The sequence below is a fragment of the Triplophysa rosa genome, linkage group LG5 (genome assembly GCF_024868665.1).
Source record: "Triplophysa rosa linkage group LG5, Trosa_1v2, whole genome shotgun sequence".
Taxonomy (NCBI): Eukaryota; Metazoa; Chordata; class Actinopteri; order Cypriniformes; family Nemacheilidae; genus Triplophysa; species Triplophysa rosa.
Genome location: NC_079894.1, coordinates 5000538 through 5019107, shown reverse-complemented (window position 1 = coordinate 5019107; position 18570 = coordinate 5000538). Strand labels below are relative to the sequence as shown.

Below are 18570 nucleotides of genomic sequence, written 5' to 3'. Positions count from 1 at the left end.
TGCGAACTCCTGTCACAAATCCACTGCCGGTTCAGCACATACCGGTGAATCTGCACTACAAAGCATTACCGAAATGATTAAATGATGCACATTACGCAAGGCTTTGAAGTCTTGCATTCGCCGCACAACCGCAGCGTCAAACAGATGAACTACTGCATTGAATGCGACACATAAGCACCTCTCAGGCAAATATCTAAGATTGAACAAGGAGTCAATTCTTCTGTCTTGTCTCAGGACACTGACAAAAGTAAGGAAAACAAAATTAATACTAAGTGACTCTTGGCTTCAATCAATATTTAGCCTAACTTTAATTCTTAAAGGCCCAGAGGAGAAGACACTTCAATAACGGAGACAAAGAGAAATGGAGGACGACTCGGAGTGGGTAGATGAGACAATATTTTAAAAGAAGTCAAATGGCTTTTTTCTTCAGTGTGCTCATTAAACCTTATTGGACTCATTTTTACTGGTTTAATAAGACGAATTCCCCGTGAGCCCAGCCTCAATGCGACACGCAGCAGTAGATCTGGTTATCACACATCTCACTAGAAATGGCAGATTTACAACAGGGACGCACTCACGATTTAGCATCTTGCATCCAAGAAACCATCCGCCCAAAAAAGGGAATATGTGGACATCACAAACAGATGGTTTGGGGGGGAAAGGTGTAATTATTTTTAGAAAAAGAATCTAGGCAGGCAGTTGAAGTTTCAACTGTGAGGTGCTTGGCTTGTTTCGCATGCTTTCATCGCATCATGCAGGGAGATTATTTATGAAGCAGGTGTAGTGCCCTCCTATCATTAGCCAACTTGCACCTGTTCTAAACCGTTAACCTCAACAGGACAATGACTCATCTGGGGAGTGTTATATCAACCCATTTTATGCACTTCACTGCCAAAATAAATCTATAAATCTTAACTGTGATGGAAGTCATGCACACAATGATACATGCCTTTATGGAACAAGGTTATATAGTTTGCTAAAACTAAAACCATTAAAACATTTCTGTTGTTTTAAATCAAATGAAATATTTAAGTTTTATTTTAAAAACTTAATGAAAATTAAATAAAAATAAATAAATGAAACTTAGAAATGTTGCCTCAGGAATAAACTGGGGAACTAAAATTATTACCTGAAAATAAATGAAAACTAAACAAAAAACAAAAATAAATGTATCTTATATAGCAACATAAAAACAAAATTTAATAAAATAATAATAATAAATAAAGGAATAATAAAATTAAACATCAACAAAATGAATGAAAAAAACAAAATGGCTAAAAAGTAAATAGTACTATATAAAAATAAAGAAATAAAATAAACAATAATAGTAAATACAATTAATATAATTACTTAATTAAAAAGTAATAATAAAATTAAAATATAAAAATTATAATAAAAGGGAAAGGCACATAAAAATAGCTAAAAAAATTAATATTATAAAGCAACATAAAATTAAAGATATATAGTAAAACAAAAACAATAAATAATACTATAATAAATAATAAAAATGATAGAATATGATAGAATATTAAAATGAAAAGGCATTTAACAAAATCCTATTGCAAAATAAAAATAATAATAAAACAATAAAATGTCAAAAGCACATAACAAAATTAACATACTATACTAAAAATATTAATAAAATATACATACAAGCTCATTCAAAATAAACTACAATAAAGCTGAAAACAAAACAATAATAATTCTGGTTAGAATACTCGAGTCTGATTGGTCAATCACAGCATTGTTACTATTTTTTATTTTCAGAGCTGTCAATGTGATGGTGGACTAATGCTAAATTTCAGCTGTTTGCAAATGTGAGTATATCTAAAGCTAATAGAATTGTAAGGGAAACATAACTCATTACAAACTGAACAAAAGCGAAATGCATCAGTTGTTCCTAAGTGTAGTCAATGAGGCAGATGGACATAATTCTCAGCTCATGCTCAGTAAATAAAACCAACTTCCTCTATCCATCAGTACGCCGGCTCTAACCCAGACTTAAAGCGCTCGGCTGAGGTCTGCGAGTCATCGGCCCTCAGCCAGAGTCAATTTATGTAAGCTTATAACTGCAATGTCAGATGCTCAGTACTTGCCCTCTGAGAAGCAATTAGCCCTATTTTTTAATCTGATGATCACATTGATAGCCAATCACAATCCCTCGCTTGCTCTGGGTCATAAGGCAGGATCCCTATAGTGATGCACTCAAGGCCAAACGGGTAGTCCTACCAGAGCATGTTGCCATGGAGACGGATTAGGACCAGGGCTCATCCTGAGAGATTGCATTGTGCTTTTTCTTGTGCAGGTGTGTGTGCATGTGTGTGTAAACCTGCATTATCAGTCCCCAGCAGGCTGACTAAAGCATCCAGCGTACTATCGATGCCAGACCTGAGAGCTATAGAGCAGTTATAGTGTGTACACCGTGAAGAGACAAAAGAGAGAGGGATTGAATGGAGAAAAGGAAGCTTTGTTTTCTCAAACATGAGTGAAAGAAAATAAATACATCTTGTAGAACATAAACAATAAACAGTTTTTTTTGAGTGGGACCAAAAATCTTAAAATTTATTTTAAAATAGTTTTTATTAGAAAGTATGTAAAACAAGTCTAAATATGTGTGAGTGTCTATTTAGACTGTGCAAATAGATTTATAGATTTATACAAACTCCACCCACCAGTACCTGATTTGAATAGAGAAAATATACAGAAGAACGTAAGAACGGCCCTATCAAATAGGTGTTAATTATACGTTACAAAGAAAGAGAGCAACACCAAAAAATGTGTTCTGAGTCCAAGTGGGCATTTCTGAGCATTCACTATTTGCCCAACAAAAAAAGTATATTTTTTACCTTTTATGGGGGTCTCTAATGCCTTCTGGGGGGGTTCCCCCAATTTGGACACTTAAAATAAAGCATTGCTCTTGTATGAAGCAAAACTCTTGTATTAAGATTTCAGATTTTGTAGTTGTTCATTGTAGAAATAAAATATTAATTCATTCATTAGTTTCGCATTAGATCAAAACAAAATGTATTTAGACAACCGCAACATTTCTCATTTTCTCAAATATGACAAGAACACAGAGTTAAAGTGTTTCAGAACATTTTCATCTTGATAATGTCAGATAACTCTGATAGAAAGGTGTGTAATGTTTATGGTTGAATAGCTGTCACATGTTAGGAACACCTTGAGATAATACCAATTTAGTGCAACCGATTACCAAGCAATGCTTCATTTTGTTCAGTCTGTGGTGTAAAAAGTTTGCATTAGCAATTAAAGAAAAACAAACACTTCAGCAAAACATAGTCAGGTCAAAGTGTCTGAATAATTTGGTCCCAAATTTTTGTCAGTTTTACTGGTAGTCGACTGTATAAAGTATTTTTGGGTATAATATGTCACAGTTTACTCGATTTTGCTATCCTCACATACATAAATGAACTACAGCGCCCTGCACCCACTAGTAAAAAAATCCAAAGTTATTATAATTACATATTAATCAGGTGTCTGTATAATTTTTGGTTTGACTGTAGAACTATGTAAGTATAAGTATGAACTAAGTTACTGGTAAAGAAAGTGTCTAAAAGCGTGCAACCATGAGACTGGTTAACAGAATAAGTCTTAAGTATAAGTAGCCTATTTAAGGGGGTTATGTAAGTTCATGCTTGTGTTTTTGGAAAAAAAGACTTTTCCTCACATTTGAAATGCTTTGTACTATCGAAATGTTTTGTATATAAATACAGCTTCTAAAATACTCAAGCATTAAGCTCGGAGCAAGCGCCTGACGTTTCTCAATGCCGAACAAGTGCTCCGGGACAGAGCTGACGGACGTCTGAAAGTTCTGCTATTATACTAGCTTTGATTTACCTCATTACTGTTACTCACTGTCACCTGACAGCTTCTGTACTATCAGCAAGGCTCATTTAAAAAGCTGCTGGAGTCATGCGTTTATGTCTTATCAATTGCTGTATGAGAGGCTGCGAGCACAAGGATGAGGCAGTGCTGGCGTCTGGCCAGGCAAACTGATTTACAGTAATGAAAGAGTGGCAATCAAAGCGCAGAGGAAAGCCAGCTTATAGACAGACTCCGGCTATTTCTGAGAATTCAATTTGAGTTTGTCTCCATTTCATCAATAGCCTGACATTACAAGGATTAGTATGGAAAGCAGGCTGATTAAAGGAGGACCATATAGGCCCTACCGCTATCAGATAGATTCATTAGCGTGGATCTCTCTCTCTCAGTCTTTGTTTTCATCTATTCTTTCCTTCCTGCTTTTTTCCTTTCTCTTTGTCATCTCCTATTTATTTTCCTCCCTCCCAGGCAGATTCAGATAAGCGCTCCAGAAAGAGAGAATATCCATACAATTGTAACAGGGTTATTGTTATTCCTTCCAGTTTGTGAATTATTGCCATTCTATCAGCGCACCACTTAAATATGGATTATCACTGGGCCTATATCAACCTCGGAGCAGATTATTAGAGTAAACTCTACTAGAATAAGCAAAGCCACACTCATGTTGTCTGCCTGCCTGAAATCCATTTCATATTATAGGGCCCGCAGGTCATTTGGAGTTACCTATTATAAACAAATCACTCAATCAATGATTTTAGAGAAGGTTATCCATTTGCATAAACAGAAGGAACAGGGCATTCTGGATTGAACCAATGCAACAGTGAAGGTCAGAATTGGCCAAAATTCATCCTATGTCTGGTGGCTAGAAAAACAATGTTTCCGCCATTTACATTTAAGACGCTTTCGTCCAAACTGTGACTGTGCATTCTACATATACTGTACATTTTAAAGAACTAATTCCATGGAGATTAAACCCATGACCTCACACCATGTCTACACCGGACACGACCGCGCCGGATCCAGTGTGGACAAAATGTTAAATTATAATGGGTTGGAATGCGTTTTATTGTCTTTTGTCGTGTCGCATCGCGACGTGGCATAGATGCCACATTAGCGGACACTATAAAAAAATGTACAGAATTTTTCTGTTATTTTTACAGATTTTCCACGTATAATGTAAAAAACTGTGATTTTACGGTTTTTTTAACAGATTTTTCATGTATTTTTTAAATATGGTCAAAAAACATAAAATTACAGAAAAACCGGAAAAGCATGTAATTTTACAGGCAAATAATTCTGGCGCCCCGGCAGCCAGAAATTTTTTGTTTCTTTACAGGATTTTTTACTGTTTATTCTTGAAAATACGGTCAAAAACTGTAAAATTATAGAAAAGACAGCAAATTTACTGGCACAGTGGTTAGTGCACATGCTTCAGACATATATGTATATGAGCTGTTGGCTCATGGAGACCCGGTTCGATTGCGACCTCTCTCATCTCTGTTGTCCTGTTTGCTCTCTTCTGTCTTGTGTGAACAAAGGCAAATATCCCCCCAAAAACGATCTGGCAACCCTGTCAAGAGGTTTTTACACTGTTAAGTTCCCATAGTTTAAAAACGTGTACTATTGAGTTAATACATATAAAACTAACACGTTCTCACTTGTGGAAGATTCTCTTAAGTATGCATTTTATACAATCAGAGGTGACGCAATGTTGTTGCATCTTGCTATGGGAGACATCAGCAACTGAAATCTGGACTGCTTTAAAATGGTGGACACGTCTATGTATCGGGCCGGTTGAATGCGGCATCTGTTCATCTATGCTTGCTAACACCAAGCTCCACCAGTAGATAGCCAATACATCCCAGAATTCACTGCATTACAGCTATCAGGATACCTGCTGTCAGCTAATAAACCTCTGAGCTGATGTAAGACGCTGTGTCAAAGCGGATTACTGCATTCTTCAATAATACTTACAGGCACATGAGAACTTTCCTCTGTACGAAAGGCCTTCGAGTTCCTCCGTGTATTAAGCATAACAAGGACTTGCTAATTTGATTTTGATGTGCTGGTGTCATCTTAGCATACACCATGTTTCTCTTCCTCTTTTAGCGCTGGTTCCGGGCAACACTTCCACCACAGGGATCTCATGCAAGAATTCACAAAGCACAACAGGACGCAATTAATCATCCGGTGCTAACAGAGGACATGCATGTCCAGTCTTATTTTCCTTTCCCTCTGTGTTTTTGTGTATTGTAAAGCACATGATAAATTAAAAAGCATGACAATACTGCAAGACGAGAAAAGCCAAAAGTCTTGTTAAAGAATAATGCGATGTTCATACTTTAATGTTCTGCCTCTATTTCTTCGATTCCTCTGTGAAAAAGCGTACAGTGTACCTTCTCTTGTTAGCAGGTCTTTGTTCCTACAGAAGTGAACTTGGAAGAGGAAAGTGAATTTGGAAGCGTGCTCTGCAGGGTCATAATCTTCATGGAAGACATTGAAAATGAGAGACCTATGAAACAGTAGATCGAAACTAATTTATGAGACACACATACAGAATATACGTACATATATGGGGGTTACAGGGGTTGAGCTTATCAGGCAATGGGTAAAAAAAGAAAAGTCAAGGGTTGGTACAAGCTCCAGAACTCCTTTTAAGAAAGCCAATATCAATTAAAAATGGCTTCTTTTTTTCAGATTTTTTTATATAAAGCTATTTTTCAGGTTTTTTAAGTGCATTTCTATAAGTCACAGCGTCAACTGAAGATCAGAGTTGTGACCATAATGGGACTTATTTTCAAATTTTGTGATTGCGTAAGATCATTTGTGTTATTACTGTGACTTTTGGTCCAGAGCATTGCTCAAAACCCAGGAAAGGATTAAAGGGGTGGTTACAAAACCAAGTCCTTCCTTTCACAAGCTAATTCACAGTGGTCAGACAAACACCAACACTTAAGGTGGCATTTGGATTTGGAATGTTGGGAATTACAACTATGAAGTTCACAATGTGTCAACAAATCCCAACAAACTTACACACAGGAGGAGAAAGAAGCATATACAAGAATATACAGTTGTTACACAAAATAATGTGAACACCAGGAAAATAGCTGATATCTCTTTATTAAAACGTGTTGGACCGCCATTGGCTTTAATGCAGCTTCGAACAATTCAATTTGACACTAATAACCTATTCTGTTAAATCGATGTTCTCTTTGTAAAAACAAATGCCAACCAAAGGCAACAAATGCCAACGGGGTGCCACACTGAGAAAAGTCTGTTGCTGTGTGTCGGATCAGTGTGAATTAGGCTTAAAACAGAACACAACTAAATGGAGCAAAACACAGGGGTCCTGTTACAGATTTAAAATTGCTTCGATGAGACACGGTTTAAAAAATAACTGGGGTGTTTTAATGGCATGTGGGAGAAACCAGCAAGACATGATGCAACGGCTATCTGACACTACAACAATTTTAAAGAGCACACATTGAAACATGAAAGGGATAGTTCACCCAAAAATAAAAAAAACAGAATTCTATTATTATTTTTATATCATAATTATAAGTTGCAAAACTTGTGTGTGACTCTTTGTTCTGTGAAACACAAAAGAAGATATTTTGTGAAATGTCAATGGGGAGGTGATGTTGATTGCTCATCAACATCCTTCATAATATCTATATCAGTGTTCTACAAAAGAAAACAAGTCACACAGGTTTGGAATGACATGAGGGTGAATTTTCATTTTTGGGTGAACCATCCCTTATTCATGTATTCAGTATCACACAACATAATGCCCATCAGCAGCTCAACTTATCAAACATTTTCTCAAAAATGTATCACCTTAAAACCTTAAAAACACACAAAAAACACATGTCCGGAGGGATAAATTTACACAGACTAGATCGTGTAAAGGAGGGCTCAAGTTAAGTCGAGACGTGGGTGAGCATGAGATGCATGCTAATATAACGTAATAACATCGCTGTCTTCATTTTTGCTAATTTGTTCAGCTATTGGGAATTGTAGGTAAAAAGAGGTCCCTGCACGTCAGCAGGTGATTAATATATACTCAGCTGTCAACTGCTATGGAATTCAGATACGTTTCACTGCATGAAGAGACTCCATAAATCAAGCTCTTTGAAATAAATGTGCTACAGGTATAATACCAGAAGATAGGTGGGTGTTGTATCAACGCTCAGACTTTTCTTTGACAAGCGAGCGTTCAGATGCTGGGGAAGGGGAATTTCACAGACATGATTTAACTGCACAATGTGAACCGTGAAAATGTCAAATGTATTAAATCAGCTGGGCTACATTCACAGCTGAAGGCTGCCAATGGATGAAGGTTCTTATTGTGTATCCTTCTCGTATTTTTTTAACCTTCTGTATGTCTGCTCATTTTTTTCTAAAACAGTAAAAAATCCTATTGCTTTATACTATTGCTGTAAACAGTTTTACATTCATATAGACTAAAGCTTGAGTGAATTTAAGCATTGCATTTTTCCCTAAACAACTTAATGAAGTTGATGTAATGTGTAATATATAATAAAATGAAGAAAACTCTTTTTTACGCGTTTATAAACTCTTGTGTTGTGATTGACAGGATTAAAGAAAAATCACCAGATCTCTTCAATGTGTCTCTTTTTATTTACAAATGATTTCTCCTAGACTTTAATGAGATTCAATGGAGAGGAAATGGAAATTTTGCTCAAGTCTCCTGCGTCTCAGATATTTCTCCTGAGGAAAATGACCCAGAAACCTCACAAACGTTCAAAATTGCAGAGTCTGCCATCAAAAGTCAATATTATTGAACGTATCAAAATGAACTCAAACATTTCTCATCAAATTGACCAAATCCAGATTAGTTTATCTCTACAATCAACAATCATTTTACACCTTCACACTCTTGTATGGCAATTGTTTCAGTTGTTTATGTTTTTATTTCTCTTAAGAACTTTTAGGAGAAACGTCTGATACTTAAAGGGATAGTTTACCCAAAAATGAAATGTCTGTCATCATTTGCTCACCTTCTTGTCATTTCTTCTGCAAAACACCAAAGAACATATTTTAAAGAATGTTTGTAACCAAACATTCCTATTGGGACTTGCATTGGCGTCTATTCAATGGGTATCGCTGTTGTTCGGTTACCAACATTCTTCAAAATATCTTCTTTTGTGTTCTGCAGAAGAAAGAAAGTCACACAGGTTTGACATGACAAGAGTGTGAGTAAATGATGACAGAAATTTCATTTTTGGCTGAACTGTCCCTTTAAGTTGACACTTAAATGAAACACAACAGAAAACTCCATTAAACCTCCTCAGCTATGAAAGAACAACATCTGAGCAATAACATTTTCCTCTGGGTTTAAAACATAAAAATCCCATAAGCTTACGGTTGCCAATTCACCACTTTTAAAAATGGCCAAAGTGACAATGTAGTGTACTGTAAACCCAAGTAAAAAAAATTCCCTATGGCGGTTGACCAGATGTGATTTAATTCACCCGAAGTGGTCATGCATCCTTTCCACATGGTGTGCTGTAGCTCAAACCCGTGAGCAAAGTCCGAGAACCCTGCTGCCCTTAAGCTCAAATGTCAATAGAGAAAAAGTCCTTGCTCAGGACACACTGTTCATGCGTCCTGTGTCCTAATCTCCATCTACCGCCTGAAGCCATCCTGCAAACCTGCATGAGCGAGTCAGTCGCTCAGACTCTCCACGCGGCTCAACTGTTTTCCCCGAATCTCATTACAGACAAACAGCAGGTCAAGCTGAAAGACTCTCGGCTCACGTTACCGAAGCGCTGACATTTGGAGCGGACATTTCCCAAGCTAACAATCCAAATCAAACATCAGTGAAGAACAAACCGATTGATGTGAAGCCCTGCCTGACACCAGTGAGATTAGTCTCTGTTCCGAGAGACGGTAAACCACTTCCACTCAGCGGATGAATGAGTTTTATCGTTGAAGTGTTAACACTGCACACAATCTGACCAGTCTACTGTGTGAGACCCACTGCTGTGTGCCGGCTTGCGTGTGATCCTCTCTATGTGCCTCGCTGGTTGACTCTGCGAGCCTCCCTCCCCGGGGACCCTCCTGATGCGTTCCATTGTTCTTCATAACATGTGTAACAGAACGCTAGAATTTGATCCACCGCCGTAAATCCAATAAGCGTCTGTAGCCACAGTCGTGAGCATGCTAAATGGGTTGTGTTTGTGTGTATTTGTGTGAGAGAGACACAGAGTCTGAGACATTTAATGGTGATGAACTGCAGTCTTTCTCAGCCTTTTCGTTCTAAGATCCCCAGCAGCCCTATCAGTAAAGCTCAAGTAGCTCTTCATCTACACCAGAACTGGATATCAGTCATTGCATTACAAAGCGGCCATTATTACGTTGAATCACTCTGAAATGAAAAACAATCGATGTTGTGGGGAAAACAGATTTATTCATGTAGCTTCTTCCTATAATGAGACACTTATAGTTGCTTTGTTTCACAAACAACCAGTTTTAACGGTCCAGAGAACGACCAAGCAGATCATTTCATTTCTCTATCTTCAACATTAAAGGACCAGTTGTCATTTCTGTAGTGTCCTGCAGTAAACGTTCAAGTGAAGAATTGTTATTTCTGTCACCAGGGCTGTCACGATTATGAAATTTGGCTGACGTTTAATTGTCTAATAAATCATTGCGATTATGGCGATTAATTGTTTGTTTTAGAGCTTTGACTTTTAATTCTCACACATTTTTTATTCAGCTTTGAAACGACCATATTGTTCTGAATATAAAGACTATGTTCTTTTTCTTGAAAATACATAGGAAAAAATTGGGTCATCATACTTAAGGTTTAGGCTTTTACCTGTCAATAATCAGTGTTGGGTAAGATACTCTGAAGAAGTAATTAATTACTAGTTACTAATTACATATTCAATAGTGTAATTAGATTACTGTACAAATGACTCTCTCCAAAAAGTATTTAGTTACTTATTACTAATTACTTTCTATATCCTACATCAACCTTGATTAGTTAAGTGATTCAAGGATAGACATGAAACGGCTCTTTTAATTCATTCAAATAAATAATATAAACTACATAAAGTACTCTTATTAACTGACCAAAGTATTACAAATGTGAGAATTATACATTAACGCACGGATTTTAAAGTTAGACTTTGAATTTTGATGTTAATTCCACTATTGCACACACATATATTACACAAAGTATTTAGTTTATTACTTCAAAAGTAACTGTAATTAAATGACAGAAAAAATAAGAGTAATCTCTTACTTTACTTTTTCAAGGGAAAAGTAATTAAATTACTGTAACTAATTACTTAGTAACTAGTTACACCCAACACTGTCAATAATACAACCGCCAAATACTTGTAAATTAAGTAAATCGATCAGGTGTGAATTGAAGCCACCATTAAAATGCTATCAGTCATAGAAAAGCTTCTAGTCTGTTTTTTTCTCACTTGCAAGACTACAATAAAAGTTTACTTCTATGTTAATGAGATTTTGGTAGACTGGTTTTCACACTGAAATAATATTAAATTGTACTGCAGGTTATTTTTATGGTATATGCTTTAGTTTTTTTTAAAGTGATTGTGTTGTGGTGGTACATTTTACAAGTATTACCATGCTTTAGTAACAATATATACAATAAAATATGCAATATGCAGATGCACTACAGCTCCCCCTAGTGTCTTCAATAGAAATGTGCAATAATTGCGATGATCTGAAACCATCGCGATGAGGTCAAACAATCGCGATGAGACGATTATTTAATAATCGTGACCGCCCTATCTGTCACCACATTCCACTCAGACTAGACTAACTGTACATAGTTTCGACTTCTGCAAACAATGTTTTACCAACCACACATTTCACACCAAGCGCTCCATATGAATCCTCAGAAACAGGGATTGAATGAATGAGACGTGGAACAGAGATGTAGTCTGTTGAAATCTAATGGAGTTAGCACGGCTACAATGGCTGGCGTGCCAAATCAAAATTCTGGCAGAGTGCACTCATGTTTTCCCATGAGGCTCAGCTGGAATACGACCAATTGCATTCTAAACCTCTCCACATTATCTCCCTAAACATCTGCCCCGTGCCTCCACGGCGCTCAGAAACGAAGGGAACCATTTGATTAATGATTCAGATTCAGAGTCAGTCTCTCGATACCTTAAACGCATCAGCAGCCTTGTTTCATAGCAGGTCTGACCTGAATCTGCATGTAAATCACTCGATGCTCACTGGAAGAATGGGTGCTGATGTGAATCTATGTTACTGCGCAATCGTTTCTGCATTAATAAAAATGTCAATGCCCTGAATATTTGAGACTCTTTGCTGACATCAGAGAGAAAGGGGAATGCTTATTGGCATTTCAGCGAACCGCTTCAAAATTATTAATGATTCATATGACTCTATGTGATGTGCTCTAGGTTTATATGCTCTGCTCTGTTTGCATTCTACTTCATATTAACACAGTCGAGATAATTTATCCTCTGTACTCCATTTAGGTTTTTTTAAGCCAATCACCCGAGCTGTAAATGTCATGTGACTGATAACGGAGAGGTAGGAAGGCTTGACAATGCTGACATATACTATAAAGTATGCGAAAATCAGTATGCAAAACCCGAAGTTTGCAAAATAAACTGTAATGCAAGAAATACCATGACGTCTACTGCATCCACCATCATTTTTTAACATGCATTGGATGGACACTATTCAATCTCGTGAGCCCATGCAAGGTGAGAAGCCACAAGATTTAAAAAATATATATATTTAAAAACACAGGAAAACCAGTCAAACGGCTCTTTTCAAGTGTAAAGTATGTGGAAACCAAGAAGAATTTATTTCTCATGGTTAAATTGTACTTGTTCAACAACACCTGTGTAACTTATGTGTTAATATGTCAACAAACATGACAATGAAATGACAATGAATACATGACAGACGTAGGCACCACGCTTAATTCATTTATACAATCAGAAAGCTGATATACTTTCAGGAAACACAACTAAATTTGATGAGATGGTTTCTGACCCCAGATGGTTTGGTTACATATTCAATCAAACATGTTTTATTTGGGCAGTCAAACACAGTTAGCAATTCACATTAAAAATGGCCTTTTTTAACAATTATGAAATAAAACAAAACAAAACACTACAAGCAAATAGGGCACAATTTAGACTAATACTAGCTCTCTCTCTCTCGCTTCCTTTTTGTTCTCTACAAAATATTGTCATACATTGCTGCTGTCCTTCTGAAACCTTGTATCTCCATATTTTGTTATTTTTTGTCATAAAAATGATCATTGTTAGTCACTCAATATGTTGATTTGCACAATATTCTGTATACATGTATATATTATTTATTTATTTATTTATTATTATTGTTATTATTTTAAAGTATATATATATACAGTATATATATACATTTTTAATGCCGTGGTTTTGGGGGGACTAGTTGTTCATAAAAAATTTACAATTTAAAACTCAATAAAACTCAATTACTGTAAAAAGTGCTTGTCAACAACGCAGTATTTTTTTTTGCCTTTGCATCTTTATATAGATAGGACAGAGGAGAGTGAGAAAGGAAATTATGGGATGAGAGAGAGGGAAACAGAAGCTGGGACTCGATCTCGGGGTCACCACGCAGTATATAATCAAAAAATTGATTTGGACATCTGAGGTTTCGGAAGGACATCGACGATATAGTTCTTTGTTCTGACTACATACATATTCAAGATAACATGATCATCCCATGACAGAAATTTACCATCATCTGATAAAATAGCTGAGACACAATTACGTGTATCACCATCTCCACCATCAAATTCCCACAGTGGGTGTCCGTTCCATTAAACTTATGGCTGCTTCTGCGAAAGCCAATTACCAAAGCTCATTACTGTAGCTTGAATTTTACAGGTTTTCCCATAATTTATTTCAGAAGTGTTCCACTCTAAAACCAGATCAAATTCTGCCAGAGACTTAAATCTTTGAATACAACGTAGGACCTTGGCAGCTAATCTAACTAGGGTTAGGCCATAATTGGACTGCCTCCACGCCTGACCTCAATTTCTCACTACTTTAAAGGTCCCGCTTCTGGGGGACAATGTCTCTCCGCCATGGATTCCCACTCGCAATCTACGGAAATGAAGAAGGACCAAGAGAACTAGAGAGGAAAAAATCAATTATGATTTTACATTTGGCACATTAACAAGGGCACAATCTGTGGCCAGGAGACAACATACACTGAAAAAGATAACTTGTAGAATTTACTTAAAAATTTTTCGTGCAAATTGTTACGAGGATTTTATTAAATAAAATTTGCTGCTATAATTCAAGTACAACTTACTAACCAGAATAAAGTAAACTCTACTTATTAAATACATTTAGTTTTTGTTAAAATATCAAGTAAATGTTACTTAAAGTAAACAAAAAAAATTATGCTGAACAAAAAATCACTTTCTTTCATATTGAAATCTACTATTTTTTTTACAACATAGATGGTCAAGTAAGAAGAGACTGTTGATCTCTGTACTGGCATTAGCACAGTTACTGCTCAATAAGTGAAATTACACAGTTCATGACTAATAGTGTGCCTCCCTCAGCCTACGCACAAGCACCGCTCTTCTGAACAACGGTAACAACTTAAAAAAACCAAACTTAAAAAAAAGCCAAAGCTCTCCTAAATCTCAAAGATAAATCAACAAAAAACACGAACAAGTCTTTCCTTTTACTAAAAACACTTAAAATGACAATTAATCTTGAAAATTAATCTCCGACTGCAGTCAGATACAAAGCATGCTGGGAACTACAGATCAACTGCCAAAGTAGTTATATCTACAAAAAATATGTATGTAGTCTCAACACAAAATAAATAAATAAACTTAATTTGACCAATTTAAATGGGTTTAACATAATAAAATTTAGTTGGATTTACTTAATAATTTGTTCAATTAAAATTACTCAAACAAAATAATTAAAATCGAAACAACCAAAATTAGTAGATTTTATTCCCAAGATTTTTATGTTATTTTAACACATTTTTTTGTTAAAAACAGGAACATAATTATATTATTTTAATCATTTCTTTTCATAAAATCTACTAAGGCACATAATCATTTTTTTCAGTAAATATCAGCGACAAGCTGAAGTGGTTACTTAACGGAAGTAAAGCTACATGAGATTTATGAGTCATAAAACAAAATATATACTGTATTATGTTGATAGTTTATGAACATGCAGAACACCCAAACAGATCTATTTGGGTGGACAAAGGCAAAAGACAATTGCTTACTCAAGCATTATATTTACCTGCTGGCTTTTATTCCGCTATCAATTTAATGCACCATGTAAACACAGAATTACAGTAAAGCAGTTTATTAACTCTGTGTTAAAAATGTTTCTTTACTCGAATTGTATCAAACCTTAAAATGATCACATCGAAAACCAAACAACTATATTATGCATTAGCTAAATATGGTTTAGAAAAGCACATTTTTTTCTTATCTGTCAGCTCCTCTGAGCATTACATTCACGCTCGTAAACTGCTGTCAAAACAGCCCGTGTTTAAAAGAGCCCCAGATGGGAAGGGTGAGCAATTAAAGAATTAGACTTCAAATTTTCAATGATCTTTAGTTTGCCGAAAGAGAATTCTTAAAACGGTGCAATACACTGGCAATTTGATAAACAGATGGCATGACTCGCTACCTCACATCCACCACGGCACTCCTCCCTGAATAATGGAAAACATCATTACTTTCACTTAAGATCCCATGCACACTAAAATAAGCCAATTACAGAAAAGATGCTTGATCATTTTGCTCTTTGTCCTTCAGAAGACTTGCAAGCCAAACAGCAAAACACCCCTTCTCTGCATACACAGCTGATATTCATAATGATAAGTCACATATAACATTCCCTTTATATTATCTTTGCTTTGCTCTTGAATTTAAAACATTTGGAATATATTAGTTTTCAACAGAACATTCTTACTATAATACAGTCAGCTTTTTGTCGGCCTAAATGTATTATTAATGGACTTCAGAGGTAAACACTGTTTGAGAATGTGCACAACCACACTAGCCAAGGTCAAAAACGATTTGATGGGTTCTGCATAGCCATACAGTAGAAAGCAAAAAACTGGCAAGAGACGTTATACGCTTGTGTACTATATGCCGATTATTCAAAGTGAATACGTTACAAAAGCGTAAACAGCAGCCAGAAGTAGAAAGCACGATGAGTCAGGAGAGTAAAATAAGAACTGCTCATCTTAAATGATGGATTAAGGCTGCCACACAAGGACCGAAGGTAAAGAGCCCCGCCTGTTCGAGACCAACACAGTGATATGCAATCTTTCTCTCTGTGCTTTTAGGGTAGAACCCATGGGACGTTTCTCCTCTGAAGGACAGCCTATTACGGGTAGGGTTGAGGAGCGCTGTCTTGTCTGGACTGTTAAGTGAAGCAGGTGGATTATGCTGAAATTCGCACCATGGCCTTGGATAAACACACGAGCAGGAGCTTGAACCGCTAAAACAGAGGTGAAGGTGCCTCTGAGGTGCCCATTCTCATATTAGCAGAGGTCCGGTCCGCCCTCACAAAGTCTTGGCCTCAGATATTACGCTCATGGTCCGTTCGCTAACAGCCTGATGCATTCTCTTTGATCTGTCCGCCTGGAAAAAGAAGGCTCGCCTGGATGAAATAATCACTGGATTTGCTGAAGTTTTGCTGGGTTAGCGGCAATAAATATTTTATAGATTCTTAAAAGTTTTATTTCGGATACTTAGTAGCAAGTTAGATATCCACAAAAAGAATATCCACAAATTCTGCTTTGTCTATGAAATGGTATGCCTTCATTACTTTTTGAACGGCGGACATTCTGATCACAGAGTCAATATACATTTTCTGCTCTTTTTCTGGAGTTTTCAGAACAATTGTTCATGTAGACAGCCACATCAATATTTTAATAGTTTTTCAAAGTTTTTAATAGTTATTAATAGTTATTCATTCTTGTGGTATAAGATTTACCACGTCCGGGTGTCACAATATACCGGTATTGTCAATAACCGTGATGTTAAAACCACGGTTATCGATATTGTGTTAAGTCTACACATATCATAATTGTCACAGTCACCAGCTGCAGTGCACTCTCAAATTAGAAGGCACTCCCCTCATCACCCGGACTGCATACACACACACTACATTTCCCATAAGTCATTGCCTGGACTCATTGTTAAATCATTCACACCTGTTTCTTGTTATCTGTTTAGTTTTGTCTATTTAAACCCGGTTTTGTCAGTCATTCGTTGCTTGGTTTTGTGTTTCAAGTTGCTTCTGTTCATCGTGTTCTATGTTATACCCTGGATTTTTATATTGTTTGGACTGCCTCTCTGTGTGTGACCTGTGCCTACTTTCGGATTTGCCTGTGGATTACCCCTTAAAGGCGGGGTGTCCGATTTCCGAATTACGCTTGTTTAGACAAAGTCGGGCCAAGTACCAAAACAACCTTGTAGCCAATCAGCAATAAGGTGCACAGTGCACAGGACGGACATTAGTCGGCGAAAGATGGGGGTAGGGGTGTGTCTGTTTTGGTGATTTGAACATCAACAACGGCTAAGAGAAATCGGACACCCCGCTTTTAATTCGTGAGCCTGTGCAATTCGTGACAGTAATATAACAGAAACAAACAAAAAAAAAAATCAATAAATATCACAATAATATTGTTATTGTAAATTCTTTGGCCATTATAACTGTGTAGTAAATAAAATATATAATACCATGACAGACCGTGTAAAACTATATCACTGTTGTCCTTCTGAAACCTCATATCTCCCTTTCCTTTCTTTTTTTTGCCATAAATCATTTTTATTAATTACCCTTTATGTTTTGCAATTATCTAACCAATGAAAAGTGTTAAAAGTGCTTGTTAACTTTGACAACACAGTATTTAATCCTTTAAAAAATACAGTGATTCTCCATTTCCTGAAAAACAGTGAATTTGGACATACGAGGTTTCAGAAAGACAGCAACGTTATGTTGGTTTATACAGTCTCTTCCTGTCCAAAAACATTGCTTGTTTACATATTTGTGGTTGTAGTGAACAACAAAGGTGTAGAAATTGGGGAAATATGGACTGAACATCAGCGATGATGTCCTTGTCTGTTCGTTTGATTTTGAATGAGAAGAAGAGCTTCATACCCATTTGAAGAAATGTGTCCTTGAGAGAAGCATAAATAAAATAAGACGAATGAATACTTCAAATTGTGTCTCCAGAGAAACGTGAGCTATACAGTACAGGCTGAAGCTGAAAGCAGCGCATTAGTGATGCAGAGCATCCGTCTCCAGTACATTCTTCAAATGTTTTCTTATCCCTCCAACCGTGCGCTCCACAACAGTACATGGGAGACATAACTAGCATGGTCAAATTTGACAATATTACATTGATGAGATGACAGATGATTGATTGCATTGGCCTGGTACCCGGTGCCAGACTCCAAACACAAACCCTGTTGCACAAGGAGGATGAAACATTACATCATTAAAATCTTTTCCATCAGGATGTTTATATTCCCCGCAAGGTTTCAGTGAATTCGCACTCTAACAACCTTCAAAAATTGTGTTTTGTCTCATGGTTGTGGTTGTAGGCACCTTAATGGCTGCTCACGGAGGATGAATTCGCAAGCTATGTGAAACAAGCAAAGAATAATTGTGAAGGTTGGAGGAATATTAC

General features: G+C 36.5%; 1 protein-coding gene across 2 annotated transcripts in view; it reads right to left on the bottom strand.

The window, feature by feature from the left end:
• b4galt2 (UDP-Gal:betaGlcNAc beta 1,4- galactosyltransferase, polypeptide 2) overlaps positions 1-18570 on the bottom strand; it is a 110080-nt gene that overhangs the window by 25405 nt on the left and 66105 nt on the right. The window lies entirely within an intron of this gene.